This window comes from Anastrepha ludens, chromosome 3, assembly GCF_028408465.1.
Source record: "Anastrepha ludens isolate Willacy chromosome 3, idAnaLude1.1, whole genome shotgun sequence".
Classification (NCBI taxonomy): domain Eukaryota; kingdom Metazoa; phylum Arthropoda; class Insecta; order Diptera; family Tephritidae; genus Anastrepha; species Anastrepha ludens.
Window position 1 is genome coordinate 1,663,144 of NC_071499.1, and position 27,463 is coordinate 1,690,606.

Consider the following 27,463-nt stretch of genomic DNA (forward strand, 5'->3'; position numbering starts at 1 on the left):
TGCAAATGGCAATAACGGCAGCGGTGAATTGCTCAAAAACCCGTTCCAAGGGAGCTCAAGGTTGGCATATTCACCACCAGGCACGGAAAGAACCAGGTCGGCATCACTGTGCATGCAGCACTTTGGCTCCACGAAAGCGATGACGGCCGAAGAAATATATCGAGCCATCGGCGATAAGGTCAAAGAACTAGCCGAAATGATGGAGCTTCCGAAGAGGAACATAAACCAGCCAATGCGAGATTTGGTCACGTACATAACGGACCTACACAAGAAACTGGAGGGATCTATCCTAACTCCGGAAAACCTGGCGATAAGAGGGGCGCATGGTGAACCATTTACTGTCAAAGATGGATGTACCCAAACTTCACCTCTTATTAAGCGTATAGATTCTACGCCAAAAAGGGCTATCGACAACGCCGCTGCAAGGAAAAGTCCTGCTAAAAGAAATAAAAATAACCGCGTTGAAGCTTTGAGAACAGAGCATGTTGCAACCGAAAAATGGGAGATGGTTAAATCCAAGAAAATCCGGAAGGATTTAACGCAAAATACACCCAAATCAGATGAAAAGACAGAAAGAAACGAGGCAAGGAAAATTCGAAAACGGCAGAGGCCACCGCGAAAGGATGCCATAGTAGTAAAAAGCGTTGGCAGCATATCATATGCGGAAATCCTGAAGCGGGTTAAGTCAGAGCCAAACCTAAAGGAGCTGAATAATGACATTCAAGGGGTCAAAAAAACTGCCAAAGGGGAGTTACTTTTGGTGCTGGCAAAACCATCTGACCCAAACACCCTGAAAATCCATAAAGCTGTTAAGGCGGCTTTAGGAGAAGCGGTAGAAGTCAGGGCGCTAACGGAGCTGCGGCAAGTGGAAATCCGAGACCTTGATGAAATCACCACAAAAGAAGAAGTACATGAGGTGATAACAAAACAGTTCAAGGAACTTGACGTTCCTGCCTCAGCGATTCTGGGCCTCCGAAAAGCATATGGAGGCACACAAACAGCGACACTAAGAGTAACGCCGGAGACCGCTACCAAGCTGCTTGAAGCAAACAAAATTCGAATAGGCCTTGTAATTTGTCGCATAAGAGAGAAAATAGAACCAAAAAGATGCTTCAAATGTATGGAATATGGGCATGTGGCAGGAAGTTGCAAAAGCCCAGCTGACTACACTAGCGTCTGCTTTAAATGCGGCAACAAAGATCATCAGGCCAAAAATTGCACACAAGCAGCAAACTGCATAATATGCAAGAAGAAAAATGTAAGTGACACAGAACATGCGATGACCAGCAGTAAGTGCCAGAATACCAGAGAGCTCTGAAAGAAATACGACAGAAATGAAGATCTTACAACTAAACCTTAACCACTGCGAAAGCGCGCAAGACCTACTCACGCAGTCTATACGGGAACACAAAATAGACGTTGCTGTACTCAGTGAACCCTATAAACACCTAGAAGGCAATGGCTGGGCCTCTGATATTACTGGAAAGTCGTCAATCTGGAACTGTGGGACAAATAGCTCCAGACTTATGAGCGTGAAGGCAGCTCGCGGATTTGTACGAGCGCGTATTGACTGAAGCTACCAGCATCCTAGAGAATCTCGCCCAAGATATTAAAGACCATAGACCTGTGGTCGTAGCTGGTGATTTTAACGCATGGGCTGTGAACTGGGGATGCCCGCGAACAAGTCCAAGAGGTCACGCCCCGTTGGAAACTTTCGCCATGTTAGACATAGTCCTTATGAACACAGGGAACCAGCAGACATTCCAAAAGGCAGGAATGGGATCGATAATAGACCTTACCTTCATGAGTCCCAACCTTGCTTGCCCCACGAAATGGTTTGTTAGCCAGCATTATACCCGGAGTGACCATCTCGCGATAATCTGCGAAATAAAGAAACATGACGCATCAAAGGTGCCATATACATACTACGCTAGATACAGGGTCGACTCAATGGAGGCTGAAGTAATCGAAGTCATGCTGGCAGATGTAACACTCACTGTTGATGCAACTGAGAGGGCTACACAAACTATGAAGCACCTAACAAAAGCATGCGACGCAGCCATGTCTAAAACAAGGCCTAACAGGCATAATAGTGAACCCGTTTACTGGTGGACAGCGGAGATTGCGGAATTGCGTAGCGAGTGCAACAGAGCAAGGCGAGTTTATCAACGTTCTAGGGGCACGCACAGTTTCCAAGGGAACCAGCTTCAGTATAAGCAAAAAAGGAAGGCCCTGAAAAAGGCAATTAAAGGGAGTAAACGACAATGTTTCCTCCAACTATGTGACGAAGTCGATAGTAACCCTTGGGGACTCGGGTATAGGCTAGTCATGAAAAAACTGAAAGTTTTCAAGCCACTCCCAACAACGTGCCCGGCCACACTGCGTAATGTAGTTGAAACATTGTTCCCAGCACAAGATGCTCTCCGAGCCTATGATTTGGAAAAATGTTGAGAGGGGGACCAAAATATGCAGTTGACAGACAAAGATGAGCTCCTGATGAGCACTAAACGGATCAAAAACAAAAAAGCTCCTGGCCCAGACGGAGTCCCCAACGAGGCACTAAAAGTGGCAATTCGAAGCCATACCGACATTTTTGTAGATCTCTACAATACATGTCTAAAAGAAGGCACATTTCCAACTCAGTGGAAGTTACAGAAACTGGTGCTGATTCCAAAAGGATCTAAACCAGCGGAAGATCCTACAGGCTACCGACCCCTTTGCATGCTCGACACCGCAGGTAAAATTCTAGAACGGTTGATCGCTAATCGTCTGGAGGCCGCCATTGATGACGCAGGCGGTCTATCATCCTCGCAATTCGGATTCCGCAAGGCTCGCTCAACCACAGATGCTGTAGTTGCGGTTAAAAGCATTGCGCAGAAGGCAATCGAAGGAACTCGGTGGTTATACGGTAACAAGGAATATTGCCTAATGGCAACGCTAGACGTAAAGAATGCCTTCAATACCGCGAACTGGAACCAGATCCTGATGGCGCTTGATTGCTTCCAGGTTCCAACGTATATACGAAAGATTATACTCAGTTATTTCACTGACAGAACCCTCCGCTATAATACCGATGCGGGTGTTAGGGAATATAAAATAACTGGCGGAGTTCCACAAGGCTCAGTCCTAGGCCCCTTGCTGTGGAATATTAATATATGTATGACGGAGTCTTACGTGTCAGTTTACCCACAGGGTCCAAAATTATAGGGTTTGCTGACGATATCGCGATTGTGGTCGTAGCTAAAGTACTACAGCAAGCAGAAGCAACCTGCAACCAGGCTGTCGGCGTGGTAAAAGAATGGCTGCGCAAGAATGGTCTAACTCTTGCGGATCATAAGACGGAAGCAGTGCTCATTAGCAGCAGGAAGAAGGTGGAGTCGGCAAATATAATGGTGGGCGAAAATACCATAGGATCGAAACCGTTCATTAATTACCTGGGCGTATTAATCGACCATAGGCTGAACTTCAGAGATCACCTATCATACGCAAGCAGCAAAGCGGCAGAGGCAGTAACAGCACTGACGCGCATAATGATGAACACTAGAGGCCCTAGGCAAAACCGCAGGAGACTACTTAATACCGTGGTCTCATCGATTTTGCTGTATGCAGCTCCAGCATGGGCGGAAGCAACTAATTGCAGCTCATATGTGAGTTGTATGAAATCAGTGTATCGACTGAGTGCCCTCAGAGTGTGCTGCGCGTTTCGAACGGTATCAGAAGACACCATTATGGTTAATGCAGGACTAGTCCCAATAAATTTAATGGCAAAAGAGTACGCTGAAGTTTACCAAAACAAAGCTACTTCAGAACGACAGACAATACGCAAGGAAGCAAGAGAGCGTAGCTTGCGTACATGGCAGGGAAGTTGGAGTTCGTCCCTGAACGGACGCTGGACGTACCGTCTGATTCCCTTAATAGCCAAATGGGTTAATCGTAAGCATGGACAGTTAGACTATCATCTGACCCAAATACTGACGGGACATGGACGTACTGTTCTCATTGTGCACCAGCTGTAGAAGACGCAGAACATGTTTTCTTTGTCTGTCCGCGATTTGTGTTCGAAAGGGAGGAATTAAGCACTAGGGTGGGGAAGCCAATTTCGGCTGATAACCTAGTCGATATTATGTTAGAGGCAGAAGAACATTGGTCCGCTGTATGTAATATGGCAAAAATAGTAATCTCCAAACTGCGTCGCGCTAAACAACAGCGCAGATCTTAATGAAGAGGCAATAGGCCGTTCCCCTTCCCGTCAAGTGATACTTCACGGTTGACGTCGCTGAACAACACAGCGCAAATTTTCAAGAATTGGCAATAGGCCGCTCCCCCTCCCGCGAAGTCATGCCTAACGGTTGTCCCGCGGTGGGAGGGAAACGGAGCTGGGGTGGGTTTTTAGTGGGTGAGTCGAAAGGCAAGTCCCACACTTTTCGGCTTTCAATGCTTTGTGCCACCTCCATAAAAAAAAAAAAAAAAAAAAAAAAAAAAAAAAAAACATAGCTGGGTTAAAGCGGAGGGGAATAGAACAGTTCTCTTCTCCTTCTCCGCTTTTTCGTACACGACGAAGTGTATGTATCATACGATTTATGTTGTTGTTTATGTGTAAAGGGGAGCGCATCTATGCACATGCTAAACTTGAAAATAGGAGCACCGATTATTATGTTGAGAAACATAAATCAACCACGACTATGCAATGGCACTCGATTAACAGTTAAGAGATTGATGAATAACGTCATTGAAGCAACAATTTTGAATGGAAAATACTCTGGTGAAGACGTTTGAATTCAAACGGCAAATCCGATGGTATCGTTGGTATTCGCGGTATTTCCTGTTCGCTTTGCATTCGCGATTACTATTAATAAGTCACAAAGCCAAACTTTATCAATTTGTGGTATTGATTTAGAATACCCATGTTTTCTCATGGCCAACTTTATGTTTCATGCTCAAGAGTTGGTAAGCCATCGGTATTGTTCATTTATTCAACAACGCATGGAAAAACGAAGAATATTGTATACCAAAGAGCATTACAATAAAAAAAGTAATAAAGTAAATCACATCAAAAGTTTTTTAATTGCTACTACTATTCAAAACTTCTTTCATTATTTTTCATGCGCGAGAGTTTTTATAAAATACACACAGTATTTTTCGGCTTAATTTAATTAATTAATCTAGATTTTTTTAAAGACGACCAGCGGAACGGGCGGGTTTTCGCTAGTCTTTTATAACATCATTCAAAGAATCATCAAACACTTTGACCTCCTGGTCTTTTGTGCCCACAAGAAAACATCTTACAGTAATTTTTTCTTATAGGTCTCGGAGATATATTTTGAAACTGACCATTATAAGGGTGATGATTTTCTAAAGCATCTTAAGTCAGCTAACCACAATTCCCTTCTGCGCAGCACGTCAATGAAGGGATCTGCAGCCAACACCGAATAGTAGGTTGTTTTTATGAGAAGCTTTTCCAAAGCAGAAATGCATTCGTTAGCTAACCATTGCTTGCGAAAAAAAATTACCAGGGAAAACTTTTCCTATAACTGAATATCAACGGGCTTCCAGTCCGGACTGCCGAATGGTAGTCGTAAATGTTTTAATTAAATTCATTTATTAGTTTGGTTTAAAACTGGCCGATGTTTAGCTCCTGGGCGATGCTACGATCAGTAACCCGCCCCGAATTAGTTCTGTGATTTTATCGACATTTTCGACTTTATCGAAATTTTATTAACATCAAAAATGCCCGAACGGAACCGACGAAACCAAAATAGCACGTAATTAGATGCTACAGTATCGGCACCATAAACACCATTTGCACTTTCAGCGGTCTGGCTTGCATTTTCGCCTTTATCAAAGAAAAACTGTAAAATGTACCGAATTTTCTTTTTGTTGACTTCCACAGTTAACACCCTGTAACTCACAGGTGAATGCAACGAGTGAGGGTTAATTGAGAATGGCGAAATTTATTTCGAACTCTTTTAAATAAATGTCAATTGCAGAAATGAGCCTACAACTCAAATACAATACGTCAAACCTCATTTTGCGCAATTTTTTCCCCTGATTTATAATAAAAACTAATCTATTTTTATTGAAATTTTATTTTTAGTCAAACAGTTACTTTCGAATATCTGATATCCACTAATGACATTCGAAATCTCGACACCGCATTTTTTAGCTTAAAGTACCAATCAAACAAATTCGATAACATCACTCAAACACACAAACATATTTGAAGCGATGCAAAATATTTTCACGCATCTCGATTTGATTAGCCACTAACTGCAACTCAAATGATAAGGCTATGATAAATGCAAATATTGTACAGTAACATACAAACATGAATATTGAAAAGCAAGCAAGAGTTTTGCACTCGAACACCACGCACACGCAGAGCTGTCGCGGAAGCGGTTCGGGTACTGAACGCAAATCAACAAATGCCGATACGAATGCACCTTATGAGGTCTGGAGAGCGATAATAGAGCGCAAATAACTGTAAAGTCGGCTTACGAAGCGAAAAATACGATACACAATCATTATGGAAAATCATATTTTCCAGCTTCAATCGCAATCAGTCATTTTTGACAGCCCAGCGCAGCGCCACTGATCGGTCGGTCGCTTGAATGGCAGTTATTATAACCACAGCGCCTAGTACATAGGTGTATGTTAGTACGTAGGTATGTGTATTTACCCACATATTTATGTATTATGGCAGCATTTCTATGCTGCGTATTCACTGCCGCTAGTCATTTGCTGCGCGCCGAATTGTTTGCAAATGAAATGTGCGACGACAGCTGCAGCAGCGGAAATGACAGTGTCGCCACTAAGCAAGCACGCACACAATTCAATGAGCAAACGCTTAACGGGCGGGCGCCAGCGGCGTTTCTGATGCTAAAAAATCATCCACAAAATGCGATACCGTTAGCGGAAGTAGATGGCGCTCCTGCGCCGATATCTGTGCGCGCCGCTGAAAGCAATTTGTGTGCGGTGTGCCAACCATGTCAGCGAGCTGATGACAACTACAACAACCTGTAATATAGCAACACCATATGAATAACAAACAAAAACAACAAAAAACAATATTACAGCAGCAACAGCAACAGCTATTCAACGTACGGTCATGTGTGCATGAGTAAAGAATATGGATAGGGGGGCAGGCAAGGCAGGCAGGGAGCAGGCGGACGGTTGACTCATGGCGCTTGATGGTTGACGACTGCTGACTTGTGGTTGGCAGTTAGCGGTTGATGGTAGCGGCAGGGACGATGGGAGGGCGCAATAGCAGTAATATGTCGAAAATGAGTTGAAAATTTGCATTTAAATTAAAATTTATATTTGGTTCAACGCTCACGTTCCCTATTCTAAGTAGTTACACACACACGGGCACACACGCAGCCAACACCATGTGAGCGGGGGTGTGTGCGCACATGCTTGCTATCATGTGGATGCCACATATGCTTGCGGATGAGGTGGGCAAAAATGCAAATTTAGCGATTAGTTTGGCTATTTCGTCAAATCAACGTTAGCAGCGATGTGCACCATGGAAGTTGTTATTGTACTTTGTCGCTGCCACTTTTGCCATATTTTATAAAATGCCACTGTATTGTGCGTTGCTGGGTGCACATTGAAATTTTCAAGTGCTCGCATCATCGGAAAGCTGCTGCGGCTGCCGCCTGATAATGGCGCCGCTGGCCATTGTGTTGGGCTGCAACTCCGCGCCGTGCCACGGAACGCAGCGCAACGCAGCACACTGCCGATTGCTGATGTGCCATCATCACTCAATCAGCGTGCCACCAAATGCCGCAAATGTGCATGGGTAAGTGCGAACGTTCATATCTGTGTCCCTGGCATGCACTTTGATCCCCAGAGGCCACAAATGAGCATTGTTCCGCTCTTCAGCCGCCGTTGCAAATGCGTTTATATTCGCTATCGGTGTTGTCATTTTGCCAGCGGACGATAACAATTCGAAATTTGCATTTTTCGACATGTCCGCGTGACGCCACAATTCGCCATGTCGACTTGCCTCTGCGGTCGCAACCTTTGCGCCAATCGCCGGGGCAAATGTGTCGACTTATTTTCGACTTTCCTATTTAGTTGTTGCTTTGGGTTTTTTTTTTATGTTTTATTTTGTATTTTATTTATTCCTTTTTTTTAACTTAAACACACTCATTCACAAATTAACAGGAATGCAGTCCCATGTAAAGACAATATAGTATGGACGTAAAGGGTGGGCCATCAGTTAGTGTATTTTTAAATCGCACTGCAACAGCTGCAGATCTGATAAACCGATCACAGACTTTATGACTTGATATTCAAAATACGACTTTTTACTCAGCTCATCAATAAATCGACACTCTTAGGGAATGTTTTGCAGGAACCATTAAAGACTGATGTTAGGTCGATAATAGAGAAAGAATATTGTTTACGCTTTTGTTGAAATAAAGGGTTTTCCAATAAGAGGTGTTATTTTGATATTCAATCAATGGTTTCATTGCTTGTGTGGCACGTAGCGCCGTCTTGTTGAAAATAAACGTTGTCCAGATCAATACCATCCAATTCCGGCCATAAAAAATTGATAATCATCTCTCAATAGCGCAATCCGTTCATCGTAACTGCTGCTCCAGCTTCATTTTCGAAAAAGTAAGGCCCAATGACTCCGCCAAACAGTCACACGTTGAGGATAGAGAGGCTTTTCAACAATAACTCTTGGATTTACTCAGCTCCAGACCCGACAATTTTGCTTGTTGACGAAGCCACCGAGGTAGAAATGGGCCTCATCACTCAAGATGATTTTTCGATGGAATTCCGGATCATTTTCATGCATTTCAACGACCCAATCAGCAAAGACACGACGTTGCTGATGATCGGCCGGCTTGAGTTCTTGTGTGAACTGGACCTTATAAGCCTTAAGGCCCAACTCTTTATGCAAAATACGGTGTAATGACGTTTGTGGAATGCCTAATTCCAAAGAACGACGAGGAATGGACAAACCTGGGTTTTCTTCAACGCTTTCGGTTACAACAGCAATATTTTCGATTTCCGGCTGTTCTTGAGCGACGTGCACGGGTTTTATTCTTCACATCACTAACTTGTCCCAACAGCTCGAATTTTGTCACCAATTTCTGCATTGCGGTCCGACAAAGCGCTTCACGATGACCCATGCCAAACCATCTGTGCCAAATTTTCACCATTTTTTATAGTGAATTTTATTGATTTCACTGCGTTGTTTGAGCGTGCATCGTTCCATTTTTATTAATGGCTTAGTTTCTACTTGTCAAATATCAAAAAATTACAGCTTGAAAAATGACAGCTACCGAAATAACGGGCTATTCACATCCACATGTTATTGGAAAACCCTTTATGATAAATGCGCTAAAGTGGAGGTTCAGTGAATGAGCGGCACGTTTTTAAATTTTTCATGCTTTTTTATTTTAATTTATTGTATTTTTTTGCATCTCAAATGCTATGGTTGGATTACAGGAAAGGAAAATATATTGTCAAGGCCGATCATTCTCTTCGAACGGAATTGTAGATCCAAGCTGAAATTGTATTTCTAAGAATATAGCGGTGCTCTTCCGATGCCCTGAGAGTAGTGCCAGTTTATGGCGTGCGAGCTAATAAGCCTAAATTATTTCTTCTCTGAAAACATGAACGCAGCTTCATTTTTTTATGAAATTGATTTACTTTGATTAAACTCAATTAATTAAAGGATATCGTTGGGGAAAATCCCTTCGGGCAGTCTTGAGACGAGGTAACGCACGACGCTCTGGAGTCTTTCTAGTACTTTCTCTGTTTGGATTACGTTTTAATGCCCTTCATATATTTTCCAATACACTTAAATGCATGCAATGCTTGGAATTTTTTATCAACTCTGCATCGAGCTGCGCTCTTTCTATTTCGTCCAGCAGTCTCTAATTTTTTCATATATTTTTATACAGAGTGGCACATCACAGTCTGAAAATCTGTCCCTTCTTGAATTCTGTGAACGTTTTCCCTTTATGTATTCCACAATTAAATAACTATTTACAATTACTGCTACTTTACTATTTAAACTGTACTTATGTTGCTAATGTTCAAGTGTTACAGAAGAAATCTTCATCGAAATACTAACTAGCCAGCAGTAGGGGACAACATTTCATCGCCCGACAGCTGAACTTCTGAACAGAACATCTGAAGTTAGGAGAACTTTGCTCTAAAACTGTTTTCTACTACGCAATAGTCTGAAGGCTTTAATAATATTTGCTATTTCGGCAACAATTTTAAACAATAATTCACATAGCATTCTATTAGAGTTCGCCTAGAAATCTATACCATAAAGGTGAATGTCTTTACGTTGTCCGCGCATCACTACGAAACGACAACACCAAATGACGTAAAAATTTTTATACATTCATATTTTCACCCAATGAAGGTTATAGGCATGTTTTTATGATGGAACTCCCTTCCCACAGCAATATTCAGTATCAATTTGAGATTCAATGTGAACGCGAAGTTAATATAAAACTTTTTGTATGTTTGGGAGCAAAGGTGTATTTTCAAAGTACCTGTGTTAAATCGCACTACTGAGTTACGTGCCAGTGTATTGGTAAAAATAACGATTTTTGTTCTTTTGACCGAAAAATACTGTCTCTGAACGGCGATCTTGCGCAAACTACAGTGGTATTTAAACACTGACCTGGTGAGTAGGGGAAAAATTAAGACACCCCGACGCTGAGGGCCATAGTGCCTGTGATTTCAGAGTAAGCACATAAACGTAACGAGTAATGGAGCTACCCATTATGTAATAATGAGATAGAGAAAAATCGTATTAGAATTCCACTATCATGCATGGCTACTAGCGATAAAACGTAGTTTGATTAAGACCGACTAATGGTCGCCTCTCTGAGTTTTAGAAAACATTTTCAATTGCCGGTGATTTCACAGCCGTCGGCGTTTCGCAAATCATGTTTTGTATTTCTCACGGTTATACTTTCAAAACTCCGCCTTCGACCAAATGTAATTTGACATTTCAATTCGCATATTTGGCTTGTGAAGAGGGTGTATTGGCGACTCCAAGTTTTATTTGTGCAAAAGAAAATTGACAAAGGGCGACATTAAGCGCAAACATGTCAGTTCAATCTCCATCTATTGGAAAAAAATCTCCAGGGAAGTTTGGAAGTCATGCAACGAAGAAGTACCGCATGGAAGCGTTTGAAGATGTGCAGACTTCGAAATTGATATTTGAAAACAAGCAAGACCATATCGCGAGCGAAATTTATTCGGGTCGTATCTCTATAACTCGCTCAGTTTTATTCGGTGGACGCCAAGCACTCAGGATCAAGATCAGTTATCGATAAATTTTGCAGAAGAGAACGATGACAATTTAAGGGCACTTCTACGCTTTGCTTCAAGAAGTGGCGGTACTGCTCTCGACCAGCATTTGGCAACTGCTGGAGCTAATTCCGACGAAACGACCGACATCAGTGGGAGCGAGCAATTTAAAAAATAGCAGCATTCGCATTACGAAATGCATATTTCGTGGAACTGATTAAATGGAAAGGACATACATTTTTTGCGTTCGCCCCTTTAGTCACTAAATACTGCGAATGATAAAATCTAAATGTTCAGGTAACAAATTTGCTCAGAATTCGAATTGGGTGTAAGAGTTACTAGATTTTTTCTTTCCACAAAATAGACTAGGTGGTGATCGCTTGAATAGCCTCACAACAAATCTCTCCCCAAAAATATTTTCACTTCTCTTCTTCGGCGGACTTCGCTTAACTTAAAAACCCAGTTAATCAAAACCCATTCACTTGTTGATGATGCTGCTAATGTTTAAAACATATGAAATATTTTGCTCCTCAGAGGGTTAATTGCCGCAAAAAATGAAAAGCAGACCCATCGCACACGCACTCGTTTGCTTTTATTATTATTTTCACCATTCGGTTGCTGGCTGTAATTTGCAATTAATTGTTTATTGTGCGGTTGCCAATGAAGCGTTCATGCAACTAGTGCAGCCATCAGCAACCAGCGCAATTATACAGCCTACTGGCCTACCGAGTGCTCAAAGCCGCGCGCTCGCATTCGCTTTCACATCCATCAACGTGTTAGGTGCATTTCAATTAGTAGCCCCACCTCGCCCTACACCACCATGCACCTCATTGCGTTCACTCAAACATTTGCACACACACATGCACATGTTTATACTCGTGGCATGTGCAGGTGTGTGTTCGCATTCACGGACATTGCTGCGATTTTGGTACTCAGCTCAGCGATTATTAACAAAGTTTTAAATGCAAAATGTTGAAGTAAATCAGTTCATCAAAATCGAAAATGCATCAGAGAGCTGGCGACGTAGCACTAACACCATTAACGTCATAGTCAGGCAGCGATAATGGCAACAGCAGACAAAAACTACAGCAGCCAGAAATTCTGCCAAATACACACATTTTCCGAATTAAATGCAGTTACTGAAGTAGTTACCTGGAAATTTATTGCATAATTTGCATATTCACACCACAAACAAGCCACACATACACGAACACACTTGCATACGCATATGCAACATAAATACATAGAGTTGCATGCACCCACACACACGGGCAGCCATGTTTACAATTTTCAGAGAATGTTTTTGCCGAGTATGCAAATATATATATGAAATTACAATTTTAGACATTTGGGCCCCCCGATCGCCTGCGCAAAACGTATATAAAATAAGTGACGTGGGGACGAGCGGGGGCCATAAAGCAGATTCAGCATAATTCACGCTCACCTGCCACTTGCTGATGCCATCAGGCCACCAGTCCATCAGCCAAGCGCGCTGTCCTTCGGGTATCTGTGGCTTTCTGCGGTTTGGTGTTGCTGGTTTTAATTTAATTAAATTTTTTCTATTCCAAGCTCTGCCCTCCCTCCTGCCGGCTCCCGCCGTACAGTGTGAAAGGGGCGCCCAAAAATAGCAAATATGAAAATATGAAGTTACGAAATATTTTAACGAAGATTGTTTAAGATTACTTGTGCCAAGACAAATCAGTAAGGAAAGGCCAAACTGGGTAATAAAATGGACAACCCAAGAAATTGGCGTTCCATTCGGAGGTAGCATACAACTTTTGGACTCTCTATTTGTGAATCAACTCCAATTGGTCGACCTCTTTCCATCAATATCGCAAACAATATTGCATTTAACTGGCTGCATCGAGCTTAACAGCATCTAAGTGAAATATATGCACGTACTGACATCGTTCTGAGACCTGGCATAGATCACAACCAATTTTTCAATGTGCTGCATCCCTCTAAGGCAGTCTTCGCTAATTGTAACATTCTTGTTGCCTTCAGTTCTGTAGAAAAATTAACCAGCAGTTAACGCCATCGGTGCACAAAACTCCTTGGAGAGTCGTTCATTTATTCAAGCATCTACGCGTGGGTTTTCCAAGTGCCAAAACTACAGTAACTTACTCTAAACTTACTAGAACCTAATAAGAGTTATTTTCAAATTGGTTCGGCGGTTGTTGGGTTTCCTTGGTCTTCAGCGGGCTGTCGTCACACACTCGTCAATAGAAGCCATATTCACTTAGTGCCCATTTTAGGAGTAAATTTCTAATGCTTCAAGACACTCTTCAAGTATAAATGGATCTACTACCATTTTGAAGACATGAAATTGAATTTCTGTCCCTAGTCTAAAAATTGCATATTATATAAACCAAATCTAGTCAGTATTTAACCTTTTCCTTGCAATATATGATTATATATAATGCGAATTTCGTTCCATTTTAGAGGCCGTTTATTACTTAAATTTAAGTTTTTTTTTGGTTTTAAGTATAGTTTTACAAGATTACTTAACAATACCTAAAGTCCTAAATTAAATAGTTGCTTAATTTGATAAATAATTAGACTCAATGCGTGACTAAAACAAACAGCTTGGCATCGCAAAATTAAGATCAGGACCGATTAAACTCTTCAAGTCCTCTTGCAAGAGGTGCGAAATTGAGGAAATTAGATCTGAGAACTTCCACATAAAATAGATTCTGAGGGCGAAGTACTCTCTTAGGAACATTAGAATTCAATTGGCCGAGTAGATGTGAACAGTCAATGGTCCTGGATATTATATCGAATATAAACATTAAACTTTGAACGGGTCGTTTAACCTCAAGTTATAAAACATTGATTAGCTTACACTTAGGCTGGAATTGGCCATGAAAGTGAAGTGGTTGAGGAGCAAAACGTACAAACATGGGCAGAACTCTTTCAATTCTAAGAGAATGTGAGGAATAGGTACTCCGGATTCCAGATATTTGTATGTACCATAGTTAAAAGATCCCTTCTTTGTTATATGAAGAATCATCGGCAAGAAATTTCAGTTGATTCGTTGCTATCTTCGAATCCAATGATTTATATTACAAGGCAGTCCGGAAATTCAAAAAACCAAAATTAACTATGAGGCGATAAAAATGCATGTACACATAGTGTATGAATTCAAGCTTGTTTTAGTGGCTGACCTTAAAAAGACCAGTTCATTTGGATGTGATTGAGACGATTTCGGTATTTAATGATTAAAATTTGTATTTCCTCCTTTATAAAAGGAATTTTTAAGTCCCGTTGAATTTATAAAATTCGTCACGTACTACGGAGCGCATGGAGAATCATCGGAAAGAATTTTCTGATGTTTCGATGTTATCTTAAGAGACAATGATTTATATTACACGGCTGTCCGGTATTTCAAAAAGCCACTGTCCACTGAGCTCCACTCAACAGCCAATACTTGATTCGAAATATTAATCCTAGGGTTTTCATTTTTGCACAGATATGAATTTTCCATGTAAGCCATTTATCCAAATGAGTGCTTAGGTTTCTGTGGGATCTGCTGCACTCGTCGTAATAAGCAGTGTCATCGGCAAAAGTACCGGTTAGAACAGCATTTGTGGTTGGCAAGTCGTGTTTAACACGTTCACGCCGGCGCGTACCACCGGTGGCCCGCACAAGATTGCTTCATGGGGCGGCGTGTACCACCGGTGGCGCCCACAAGATTGCGTCATCTGACAGCGCGTACCACCAATGGTACTTTATTAGACAGTACCTATGAGATGAGATGCCATAAACGACTACCCTTACGAAAAAATTTCGTTTTATGACCTGCAATCGCTCCCGATAGAGCGAAAAAATGTAAACATTGCCGTCTGTGGGCGAAGACCATGAATAACAGCGCCGGCGTGAACGGGTTAAAAATTAGGTATAGGATTGGACGCTGCGTTGTGGCACCTCACCTTGCAGAATTCATTATCGTGATTTACATAATATAGAACAAAAGTAAATCACCGTTATGATACGATTTAAGGAGGAAAAGCCACATAATATTTAAAACAGCTAATATTTGAAACAGTAAATAGGTCGTTAAAGGGGAACTTCAAGTTTTATGGTTCAGAAAGCAGAAGCAGATCAGGAGCTCCATTTCCAATCGACACTCATACAGAAAACCTGGGTTTATCATTTGAACCCCAGTGCAAAAGCTGTGGGGACCTTTCAGAGAAGTAGACTGTTGAGCATTTTCTCCGTAAATGTCCGGGCTTGCCAGCTAGACGATTAAGATCACTGGATGTTCCCTTCTTCGAGAGTCTGTGGCAGTGCTCCAACATAAATTCGGCGCTTTAGTGCTACTTGGGGAGTGCTAGTCTGGTACTTCAACCATTTCACCTACCTACCTACCGCGATCGATCTGATTCATCACTTCAACTGCTCACCAGTAATTTTTTCCAAAGTTTTGATTGTCTTTTATTGTCATGTACGACATTCTCCAGTTTGAATAATGATTGTTTGAATTATTTGAAAAATGTTTGTTAATTATAAAACTGAGCCAAATCTTGTAAACAGAACTATTAGGTAAGATATCCTTCCATGCTAAAAACTCTTCCATCGATACTCATATGACCGCGATTTCTTGTATTTTCTGTGAGAAAATATGAGAATTTTTTCCATATTGTTTTAAGATTTTAAACTTTTCGTAGATTCATTTATTCTGTATTCACCATAGAAGATTGCAGCTCCACTGTGCATCGCCCCGTCTGGTCTGCCAGAGGAAGAGAGCTGTACGCGCGCGCGGTCAAAAAGTATTCACTGGCGGTTTCAGCAATGTGGCAACGGTAATGCAGTGCTAATATAGAACACATAATCGGCATTTAGATGAGCAAACATAAATTTGGTGGAGAGCGGTGATAAATCGAGACCAGCGTTGCATTAGCTTGTGCGTTCATGCATAAAATTTTTGTTAATTTTGCAACGTGTCACAAATTTAAAGCCGCAATAAATATAAACACTCATTAATGTTTAATATTGTGTTGATACTTTGTGTTTTTTCCAAATCTATGTAATTTAAAGTGCTTTTGGTAGCTCCAATATGTAACTGTAATAATGTGGATTCACAGGATTGGATTAGGGATGTTTATTAGGCTGGCACATTATTCAGACTATTTTTTTGTTCCCAATTCTTTACAAAGTGCATTGCCAGTTATCAATTTAAAGCGCTTAATTCAAATGTTTTCAGTTCTTTTTAGAAGATTTTTATCTTTTGTAAGTTAAAACAAGTGAAAACTACTACCAGAAATATTTAGCTCCCATGACTCAATAATAAAAGGTTTGCCAGGTAAGCCGATCCGCCGATCCCTTACCTAGGCATTGGGTTGCTAACTTTAGAAAAGTTGAGTAAAATTCGTAGAAAAAAGTTCGCTTTCAAAATGGAGTTTGTATCGGTATGTCCAAAACCAGTATGGTATGGATTGCATTCTGACATACCTGACAGGACATCACAGAGTATTTTTGTAGGGGAAGCCATGCGAAAGGTGGGATTTTTGACTAGACGAGCCCAATGTATTTCAAATACAGAATGCGAAAGTAATTACTGGGTAAAGTTACTTTAACATAAATCATCAGGAAGAGCGCACGAATGCTGGCAAGAAAGTGCTTTTACATATCTATTTTCGAAATCGTTTGCCAAGATGATTTGATATACCGTTATGTCATTGAGTTGTTGCACACGCGTTAGCCATCAATGAGTCACAAAATAGTAGTGAGTGTGATTTGTTGATCAAAATATCAAATTGTACGTAAATTATAAAAAAACAGCCATTGTTTGAGGTGATTCGGTCGATATATTATAATTATACAAACTATTCATGACTTAATAAATCGGAAAAAATGAAAATGGGCTGAGGCCAAAATCTGCAAACGGAAGGCCACGGAAAACATTTGACCGCGCCGGACGTATTTTGCTGAGAAAAGTAGGCGCAAACCCACAGATTTTGAGAAGAAATTTTGATAGTGAGCCACAGTCCACCAAATTTTGCACGAGAATAACTGAATATCCTGCAATGCCTATTGATAAGCAGTGCAACAAAATTTTACTTCGTTGTTGACAACAGGCCTCAGTTTAAATTATACCAGGCAACGATCTAAAACACAAAGCTCATATGCTCAGACTACAGGGTGTCATAGATATTCGGGGTAGTCATACAAAGTACTGATTCACCTTTCGGTTTTAAAAACATATAACTTCAAGCATTTACCTGCAAATGTAAAAATAATTTCTTGACAACTTTGTTTGAACTGTTTTGTTGCTTTTGCTTTTTGTGTTATTTTTCATTTTTTTATTCTCTTTATTTCTTATGAATTTTTTATATTAGTAAAATAAAACTGCAAATTGAAAAAAAGCATGGAAAAATACAAATTTTCTTGAGGAATATGTCTGAATTCCGCTAGATTACGAGTACTAGACACAAAACACTTCCTTGACAAACTGTATACATCAGGTCAGCCCATAAGTTCGGCGTTTTTTAAAGGTTCTTTTAAAATTATTAAAAAAGATGTTTAAAGTATTTATTAATCCATAATATATTTTCCTTCATTATTTACAATGTCTTCCCAACGTTTAGGCAAATTTCTAGCTCCCTGCTCAAAATACGCTTCCATATCCCTTTTTATAGCTTCTTTTGAGGAGTAGTTCTTGCTACTCATATGGAATTGAAGTCCACGGAAAAGGTGATAATCACAAGGTGCAATATCCACAGGGTATGGTGGATGCGGCACTAGCTCCAATCCGAACTCGTTCAGCTTGCCTAATGTTTGCCTTGGGGTAGGAGGCCTTGCGTTGTCGTGGTGAAACAAACCTTTGCATCTATTCACTAAAGACGGTCGATTTTTGTTAAGTGCCTCATTCAGGTTTTATAGCTGATGGGAATAATAATCAGCAGTTATCGTCTGGTTTGGTTCCAGAAGTTCATAATAAACAATACCGGCCATATCCCACCAAATACCAAAAACAGGAGAATCTTCTTGCGCAGTCCTTACACTCACGGTATCCTCTTCGTGAACAGTGTTAATTTCTGTAGCAGCAGTTGTTGCATTTTTACCTCTTTTATAAAAAAAATACAAAATATGCCTCTTATACGCGTTCGAAGATTCCATTTTATTTTTTAACAACACGTGCTTCTATTCGCGATTAAAATCACTTGTTGAATGCACAATATATCAAAGAAAATACAAATAGTACCGCTATATTCCGCGAATAATTCTTTGTATACGAAAATCGTACAAAAGTGAAATTATGGGTAAAATACGAACGAACTTATGGACTGACCTGATACATACGAGTATATATATAAGTAAAGAGTGATTTTTTAAGAGCTATAGGAAAGTATTTCAAAAAGACACACGTAAAATTCAGAAAAATGCATTAAATTTTTATTTAAATCGATAGTACAGTCCATATAACTTAATGTTTGAATATTATTTCATACAAATGTTGACCGCACTGCGCTTCAAATGGTCCATCCGCTTAGTCCAATTTTGGATACTCTTTCCAATGTTTCGGCCGATATCTCACATACAAATGCTTTAATGTTGTCTTCCAATACGATAATTGCAATACGTTAATTGATGCAGGCTTGTCTGAGTAGACATGAGCTTTAACATAGCCCCACAAAAAATAAGCTAAAGGCGTTATATCGCACGTTCTGGGTGGCCAATTGACAGGTCCCGAGCGTGAAATAAAATGTTCACCGAACTCGCCTCTCAACAAGTCCATTGTTACGCGTGCTGTGTGGCATGTGGCACCGTCTTGCTAAAACCACATGTCTGCAAGTCAAGCTCTTGCATTTTGAGCAAAAAAAAGGTGGACGTCATTTCATGGTAGCGCTCACCATTTACAGTTACGTCACGATTCACAGCATCTTTGAAGAAGTACGGTCCAATGATACCTCCAGCCCATAAACCGCACCAAACTGTGACGTTTTCTGGATACATTGGTAGCTCTTGCAATTTTTCTGGCTTCACTCCAAAATCGACAATTCTGCTTATTTACGTACCCATTGACCCAAAAAAGAGCTTCGTCGCTGAACACAATTTTTCGATAAAAAAGTGGATCTTTGGCCAACTTCCAAGAGCCCTTGTAAATTTGGTTCTAAATTTAGTCACAATAGCTCGAATAGCCGCTTCAGTGGGTCGATTAAACTGACCATAAAATGGAAGAAGCGCGCGATAAACTTTCTTAACAGAACACGCATTTTTACAATAAAACTCAATGATTTGCAACAGTTGCTCGTTTGTAAGACGATTCATGGTTAAATTATAGACCAAACTGAAGATGTTTGACAGTGAAACAAAACACGAAACGTGCGTCAGCTGTTTAAACCAACTGTTTAAAATGATAAAAGCTAAAAAATCACCCGTTATGTTATATATGAATATAGCGGTGTTTAAAGCTTAAATATATGAAATAACAGTACCTCGACTATTATTAGCAAAACCAAGATCCAGAGGATATGTCTTCTGCACTCATTTATATTCATTATTCTAAGTTATTCTTTATCTTCACTGCCTCATCATCCAGAAAAATAAAGCCTACTCTCCTTATTTTACTCAATTGAAGATTTTTAATATATTAATTCTGATCATTTGGTTTCAAGAAAGGTGTTGCCGTATGTTTAATACCAGCTGGAGTTGAGAAGAGTTCATGTAATGGAAATGTGACGCACAGTATAATCTATGTATTTTCTTAGAAACGTGAAAATTATAATATTAAAATTTTTTTGGAGATTTTTTGAAGCCTTGCGACTCCCTCGTTTGCATTGCTAATGTAACAAATAAACTGTACGGCTATTCCCACATGTACGTATGTATGTATGTGCTAAATAGTTTCGAAATTCCAAAACTGTTACAAATTGCATTCTCATATTAGGTATGTTGGTATTTGTTGACACATTCCAGCATGAATAGGTTTCTGTTAATGTCTACGAAAATTATTTATTTCAATTATGGCGTACCAAGAAAACTGTCAACTACTTTTCATACAGCCAAACTTAATATTAAGCTTATAGAGCCGAGCACAAAACATCCATTCATGGGGTAACCCGACCGTATGGTGACAACTTCATATTTGCTGCGTCATTTGGGCTGCAATAACAGAAAAATGAACCCACAAAAATGCGAAACGATCGGAAAATCACTAATTCATGCCACATACCACCGTTAGCTATGGTGCGCACCCGCCAACCAATGACCCGATAATGACCCCAGTCACCCACACAGTCGCACGGTTCCCGATGCACACACACACTCACATACAAGACGGCACTTAAACTCCTCCGCTTTCCTAATGGCGAAAATGTACGAATCATGTTTACTTTACCATGGCTGCTCTGCACGTCCCAAGCAAGCCGAGTGGAAGGTGAAAGGAGTGAACCGCACGATGTAGCTGCCAGTGTTTGTGTGGGCGTGCAAACGTGAGTGTGTGAAAAAGCTCATTATTGCCTGCTGGCGGCTAAAAGAAAATCAACAGCGAACAAAGTTTCTTCTACCACTTGTTTGGCATCTCATTCAACTGGCCCTCATTATTTTGTGAATGCCTCCACACACACACGCGCGCATCAACGTGTATAGGGACAGAGGGTTGGAGGGTTCACTGAAAGCAAACAAGTATACTAACCGACTGCCTGGCAAACAGAAATACCATACAAAGTTGGCAGTGAAATAATTAAACTCATCAACTTTTTCTCAAGACTTCATTGTCACCACAGAACACCCCGTAGTCCCCGCCACACTTTCGCTGGCATTTAGTGACATTTATGCGCCCTCACATGCTTATACATTCGCATGCACGTTGGGGCCGGTGTGCGGGGGATATGTGGGTACTGCGTCTTAATCATTTGATGGTTATTTGCTCAGTTATTAATTAAAGAATCTCACAAATATGTGCAAGTTTTTGTTTACCCAAGCAGCGAGGCAAACAGGCATTAGACACCCTGTCGTACATACAAAATAACATTCATACACACATGCCCATGCATTTGGGATGCTTGGGAGTATGCGGGAGTGGGGTTCATCACGAGCTACAACTGGGAGCAGCCCGCAACCTAACAAAAGAACAATAAACAAAATGACAAAAGCATTTATTGTCTCTCTATTATCCTTTGGGTTACGCTTTGGATTACAATTTATCCTACCACCACTGCCCCTGCCCCTGCCACGGAGCAAAATTCTCTTTGAGGTTTTGTGGTAGCTGCGGGGATTTGCGACGACTTATGAAATTTATAACTGCGGACAGCTGAAGACGGTTGTATGCAACATTTATAATTAACATGTGACCACACCTGCTTTGCTTGCCCAAAATCAAATGGGATTTCCTTGAAAATCCACTAGCTTTGCTGGCTTGCCAATTATTGAAAATGTCCAAAATCTGCTTCGAAATATTTAATTAAGATTTTAAGATGTAGATTAGACGCCAAATGCAGAAATGAAAAATTCATTTGAAAAATATATTTTTTATTCTTTTTAAATCAGCAATGGCAACGTATGCACGCACGTACACACATACTAAACTACAGTTAAATTGCGTACTGTTTCTCCTATGCATAGCTGTGTTTCATGTAAATTAACACTTCCTTTAATTCGTTCACATAAAGCCACCCGTTGCTTCCCAACTGCAGTTCAGTTTACATCGAAAAACACAAACTGTCACCGCAGCATGAAGCCCTTCCAATTCTCGGTTCATCACTGCGACCAACATAATACTTTTCACACAGTTCTTTGCTCTCCCTGCAACACAAGTGGCGCTCGATTCGACTCTGTCTTAGATTCTAATGGCTGCACCCGTTCTAATGACTGCCATTTGTTTCCCCACTTGACAACGTGAATTCGAATGAACTTAATTTGGTCACACACAATTACTTATTTACCACATGGCAGTGCGGGCGGCGGGGACAAACAGATGCATGTAGCAGTCGACCGCACGGACAACCCGGGCGCAGCACTACTCGATACCGATGTGCAAATAAATGTAGCTCAAAAACTAACTCCTACGGAGGCCTGAATCACAATTTTCCAATTTTTCTCGGACAAGACTAGTTTTCATTATTATTTTTAAATAATTTTTGTTTTTTGGTTTTTCAATTTCTTTCCTTATGCTATTGATAATCCCAGAAAAAAATTTGAATTCTGGTAATTTATTTGCAATATTTATTTATAGAGATCTCATTTCTTCCGTAATCTGTTTTTGCGCGAGCAGTCAGAAAAATAATTTTTTTTCGAAAAAGAAAATCTATTGCCATTTTTATGCAAAATTAAGTAACATTATGAACAAAATTGTAAAAAGTGTAATAAAATGAAGGAAAAAAGCATTTAAAAAATGTATAAGTAAACACTGTTTACTTAAAATTTTTCTTGAAAACAATGTTTGAAGTTTTACCAAATGTAGATCCAATCGAACGACTCTTAGAGGTCCCTTGAGAGAGAAGCGCCCGAAAATGTTTAAAATCCCTCAAGACTTATCAAAAGTATCTGTGCTAAATTTGGGGTAGAAATCTGAACTCACTGCGATTTAGTAAATGGTAGAAGGCTTTATGAGCTAGTTGTCTGGCGAGTCCCCCACTTTAAAATAGTCTGATTAGACTTAAGTAATGCAGAAACCTGATAACTTGAACAAATATTAAGTCCGACTAGAGTTTTTGAAGTCAGTAAGGACTATTTTCAATAAGAAAAAGGCAAAGGAACTACTTAACCTTTCAAGAGAGGATATCACGAAGGTCGTGGCTTGTATAACCGCTCATTGGCTATTCGGAGGGCATTCCCTGAGACTAGGAGTTTTCTCTCACGAATATTGTAGAAGTTGAGGAAAAGGAAGGAACAGTTGAGCACTTCATTTGCAATTCTCCAGCCTTAGCTCAGAGCAGGTTTTCTAGGTAAAAAATTTTCCTACGGAACTGTCCGGCATGGAGATTGCACCAATTTTCACGAAGAAAAATAGACGAGGTTCCCGTGTCGCAGCGTGGTATCACAACGGACCTCTAAGGTCTGGCCTAACCCATTGAATATTTTGCAAACTTTTGAGGTTTGAAAAAGCAAACCAACATCGTCAGCGTAGAGCAGTGCCTCGCAGTATCAACCACTTTAAGGGGTTACATGGGTTTCGTCGGGTAAAAAAAGGCCTATTTTCATTATTTTTTTTTTTCCTATGTAAAAAATTATTTATTTAATTCAAACTCTTTTCTGTCTTATAGATACATATTTAAAGAATAATTTCTGAAATTTAAAAAAAAAAATTAAAACTCCTCCATGGTAACGTCATTTCCGGTGACCCCTCGAAAAAAAGGTGCGTCCGCGTTGTCAGCATAACTCCTGACAGGCTCATCCAAAATGAAAAAACAAAAATAAGTACTTTAGTTAAGACCATAAACTCGTGCTTGAACGAAGGAAAGAAAAAAAGTAAAAATTGGAATTTTGGCAGACATTTTTGCAAAAAAATGAAAATTTCGGTCAAATTTGCTTGACCTTTTGTTTTTTTTTTTTAAATAGTTGTAATTGAAAAAAAAAAACAAAGTCCTTCGTTCAAGCACGAGTAAATTGTATCTCGAACACTTGTGTAAAATTTCATCAAAATCGGTTGAGTAGTTTTCGAGAACATTTGACAACCGACTTTGAAAACACGGTTCCGAGAAAAACGTGTTTAAAGTTTTGAGTAACAATAAAAGTGTCTTGGAGCGCACACATTCCAAAGGCTGTATCTCCGCATTTATTATTCGAATCGACTTGAAAATTTAGGATAATATTCTTGAGATGTTGTAGAAATTAATAAGCCAAAAAAAAATAAATCGATTTTTTGAACCAACGAAACCCATGTAACCCCTTAATACCGAATTGTAAACTGTCACTCAGGTCATTAAGATGCAAGAGAAAGGGGTAGGACTCAGCAAGCAACTTTGCCGTATACCTTGATTAACGAGAAAAGGGGACAATGCGCTTCGTTATAGCGGACCAGGTATTTTCTGTATTTGTGTTGTATTTCTGCCGCATCAGGAACCTTCGGACTCCATGAACTCAACATTTTCCCGTATTAATTTACACCATTACAGAAATGATTGTCTATAAAGATTTAAAGTTTATTTTAAAATCGAGAGGTGATTGCACTGTTTTATTGAATTAATTTTGGATATTTTTTTTTTATTTTATGATACATTCTTAATAGCCTCCGACTGTAAATGTATATATTATCACAAGGGTCAACGTTAGCCGTATGCTTCCTCAGAACGTAGGCTTGTTCGCAGTGAATTTAAAAGCTGCTGAAGTAGACTTAAGCCTTGCACATCAGCGCGATTGAGTATTTTCCATCACAATGCTGAGTAAATTATAAGGTATTCATAGATCAAGGACTACTAGAAATCACAGCTATACGCCGGGCAGAGCGCTGTCTCAAGAAGCAGTTCTTGTTTTTTTTTTATTTGTAAGAGTAGCTTTGAAAACTGATATTTTTCTCCAACGCGTCGGCTTGTCTTGCAAATTAGAATAATGAGAATGTGAATCATATCTATTTCTTGGGCCACCACTGTAACCAAACATATGGACATGCAACCTAATCGAGTGAGACGATTGAAGTGGTGTCAGGGCACCGTCACACAGAGTTGCGCCACCTTCCCTCCCACTTTTGTTGTTAAATAAATTCGTTTTGCAATTTGCGGTGCGAATAGTGCAATTACGTCGACACTAAGCGTTGCAAGTAGTGTGGCTCTCAGACAAGGTGATCGGAGCATATGTGAAATACAGTTATTCGGAAATTCAAACCCACGTCAATGAATGCGTGAGCGGTTTGTAGTGCAATGAACAAATGCCATTTAGAAGGAACTTCGTGGGTCGCAGGTAGCTGAGAGGGAAGTTTATAAAAATTTATATAGCTTATAAAATGCATTATTTCTAGTTCATTTTGATTTTTCCGATGCGATTTGTGTCGATGCAAATTGTCGCAACTACGCCACTTACCAACTCTCATATGAGTTCTAACCAGCGGCACAGCGAGAACTGCCACCGGCTAAAATGAAATATTCCCACTTGGCATTCAGCGCGCATTGTGCTGCCAACGTCGCCGTCGCAACTGAGCTCACCAATGGCAAAAGCGGTGGATGTCACTTTGGATGCGGATGCAACAATTTTACAAAGCGCGTCGGACAAAGAGCAGAAATCAGAAAATGCACATAATTGTGTGCGAAAAATGTACTAAAATGGGAATTTGCATGCTGTTGCCTTTAAATTGCCTGCCATTCGCCCTGCGTCTGGCCGTGCAACGCGTGACAGTCCAGCATGCGAACGGCATTTGAAACAGGCAGCCCGAAGCTTGGCGCTGCGAAATGGCAAGCCACAGCAAACGAGACAACACTTGACGCCGTGACAGCGACACACAATAAAGTATTGCGCCTGCAACAGTTGCCACCAGCGGCAGTCCCTACAATGCAGCTTCACACACACACACACACACGAACTATACTTATAAGTGTCTGTGGGTAGACGCCAAACAGCCTGCAAAGTGGATTCCAAAGCAGAGCGCGGCATAAATTGTTGCTGTAACCAGAAACTAGACTAGCTGCTGCTATTGTTGTTGTTGCAGACAGACGTCTAATGTTAGTTTGTCTTTCAGCTGGACGTGTTGCTGCATTTAATTTGATTTCCAACTTTGCCTCCACTCCTCGCTCCCAATCAACGTCTCCTCCACCCTCCACCGCGCCCCCCCTCTACCGCTTCACGTTTGAGTAAGTTCCAATTCGCTGACTCCAAATAACACTCTAAATGGCTTTCCGCCTCGAACGCACGCCGTTTTGCATATTTTACGTGATTTTTATGCGCGTCGCACCAATTCGTGTAAAAACTCACACATTTCGCAATGCAGAATACTTCAGTGCCATAGCGATTTTCCACTCGCCGAGTGGCAAGCCCATTATTGTTGTTGCAAATGCATTTTGCGAAAATATGAATTTACTGAAATTCGAATAGCGAACGTTTAGGAGTCGCCTTCAAAAGTGTAATTTTTAATTATGTCACACAGGGGACCCACCCCTCCTCCACGTCTGTTCTCCAATAGCGCTACAAATTGACCGAAACTCTTCCAAAAGCAGCGCAAGAAGACGCGAACAAGTGATTTTGGGGTTCTTCCTCGTTGGTCGTTGCCACCTTCATCCATAACATTTAATTAAGCAAATGAAATTTCTTCACCAATGTAATTACAAGCGAAAGCGTTAAAAGCAATAGTAGACACTTGCTCCACCACCCTCTTTCCACCAACTGTAGTTTTCTACCACCTCAGTCTAATCACAGGGCTCAAATGAGCGACACAGCGGTTCTCACCACTTTTTGTTTTAATAAGGCGCGTGATTGTGATTTTCATTCATCGGTGCATTGCCGCGCCGCCAAAAGTTGCTGGCATATCCTTGGATACTTGGCCGATGGCATGTCAGCCCTTAATTTATTTTTAATATAAATTTATTTTCCGACGCGCTGGTCGCCTTCAAGCGGAAAATGTTATCTAACTTTAGGCCTTTTTCATTTTCTTTTCTTGTGTCCTATGCCTTTTTGTTGGGCATCGCACCGAACGGCGCAACTCGAGGCCTTGGTAATGCAGGGCAGGGTGGATAGTGTTTAAGTACTAATTGGGGCAGAGTGCGCCAGACTTCTTAAGAAGGGAGACAGCAGAAAGCATGCGTGGCACGCAACAAGCGCCACACTGTCCCCAATGGTGTCAGTGCTTTCTTGTCCCGTTATAAGAGTACAAATTGTTGGCTATATGAACAGGTGAATACTTTAATAAACCTAAGCACAGTGGATAATTTCAACGAAATTCTGTTTAAATATATTCCCAATAAAGTGCTAGGTTTGAAATGTTTTAAAATTTCACAAAATTTTCTTTTTGTAATATAGTTTTGGATACGATTTGGATGAAACTAATTATTAAAAAATAATTTCAAATAGTCGCCAAAAAGGCGTAAGAGACAAAATATTTCATTTTCCGTTTTCAAAAAACCGATAGCTTACCACCACATAGGCAAACTGTAAAAATTTTCTAACCCTACGACGTATCGTAATCAAGCAATTTTGACTTCTAAATGCTCAATTGAAAAAAAATATCAACTGAAAGACTTACTTTCTATCGCTTCCCCCTTGGACGTTTAGTGCTCGATATACTGAATTATTTGTATTAATCTAT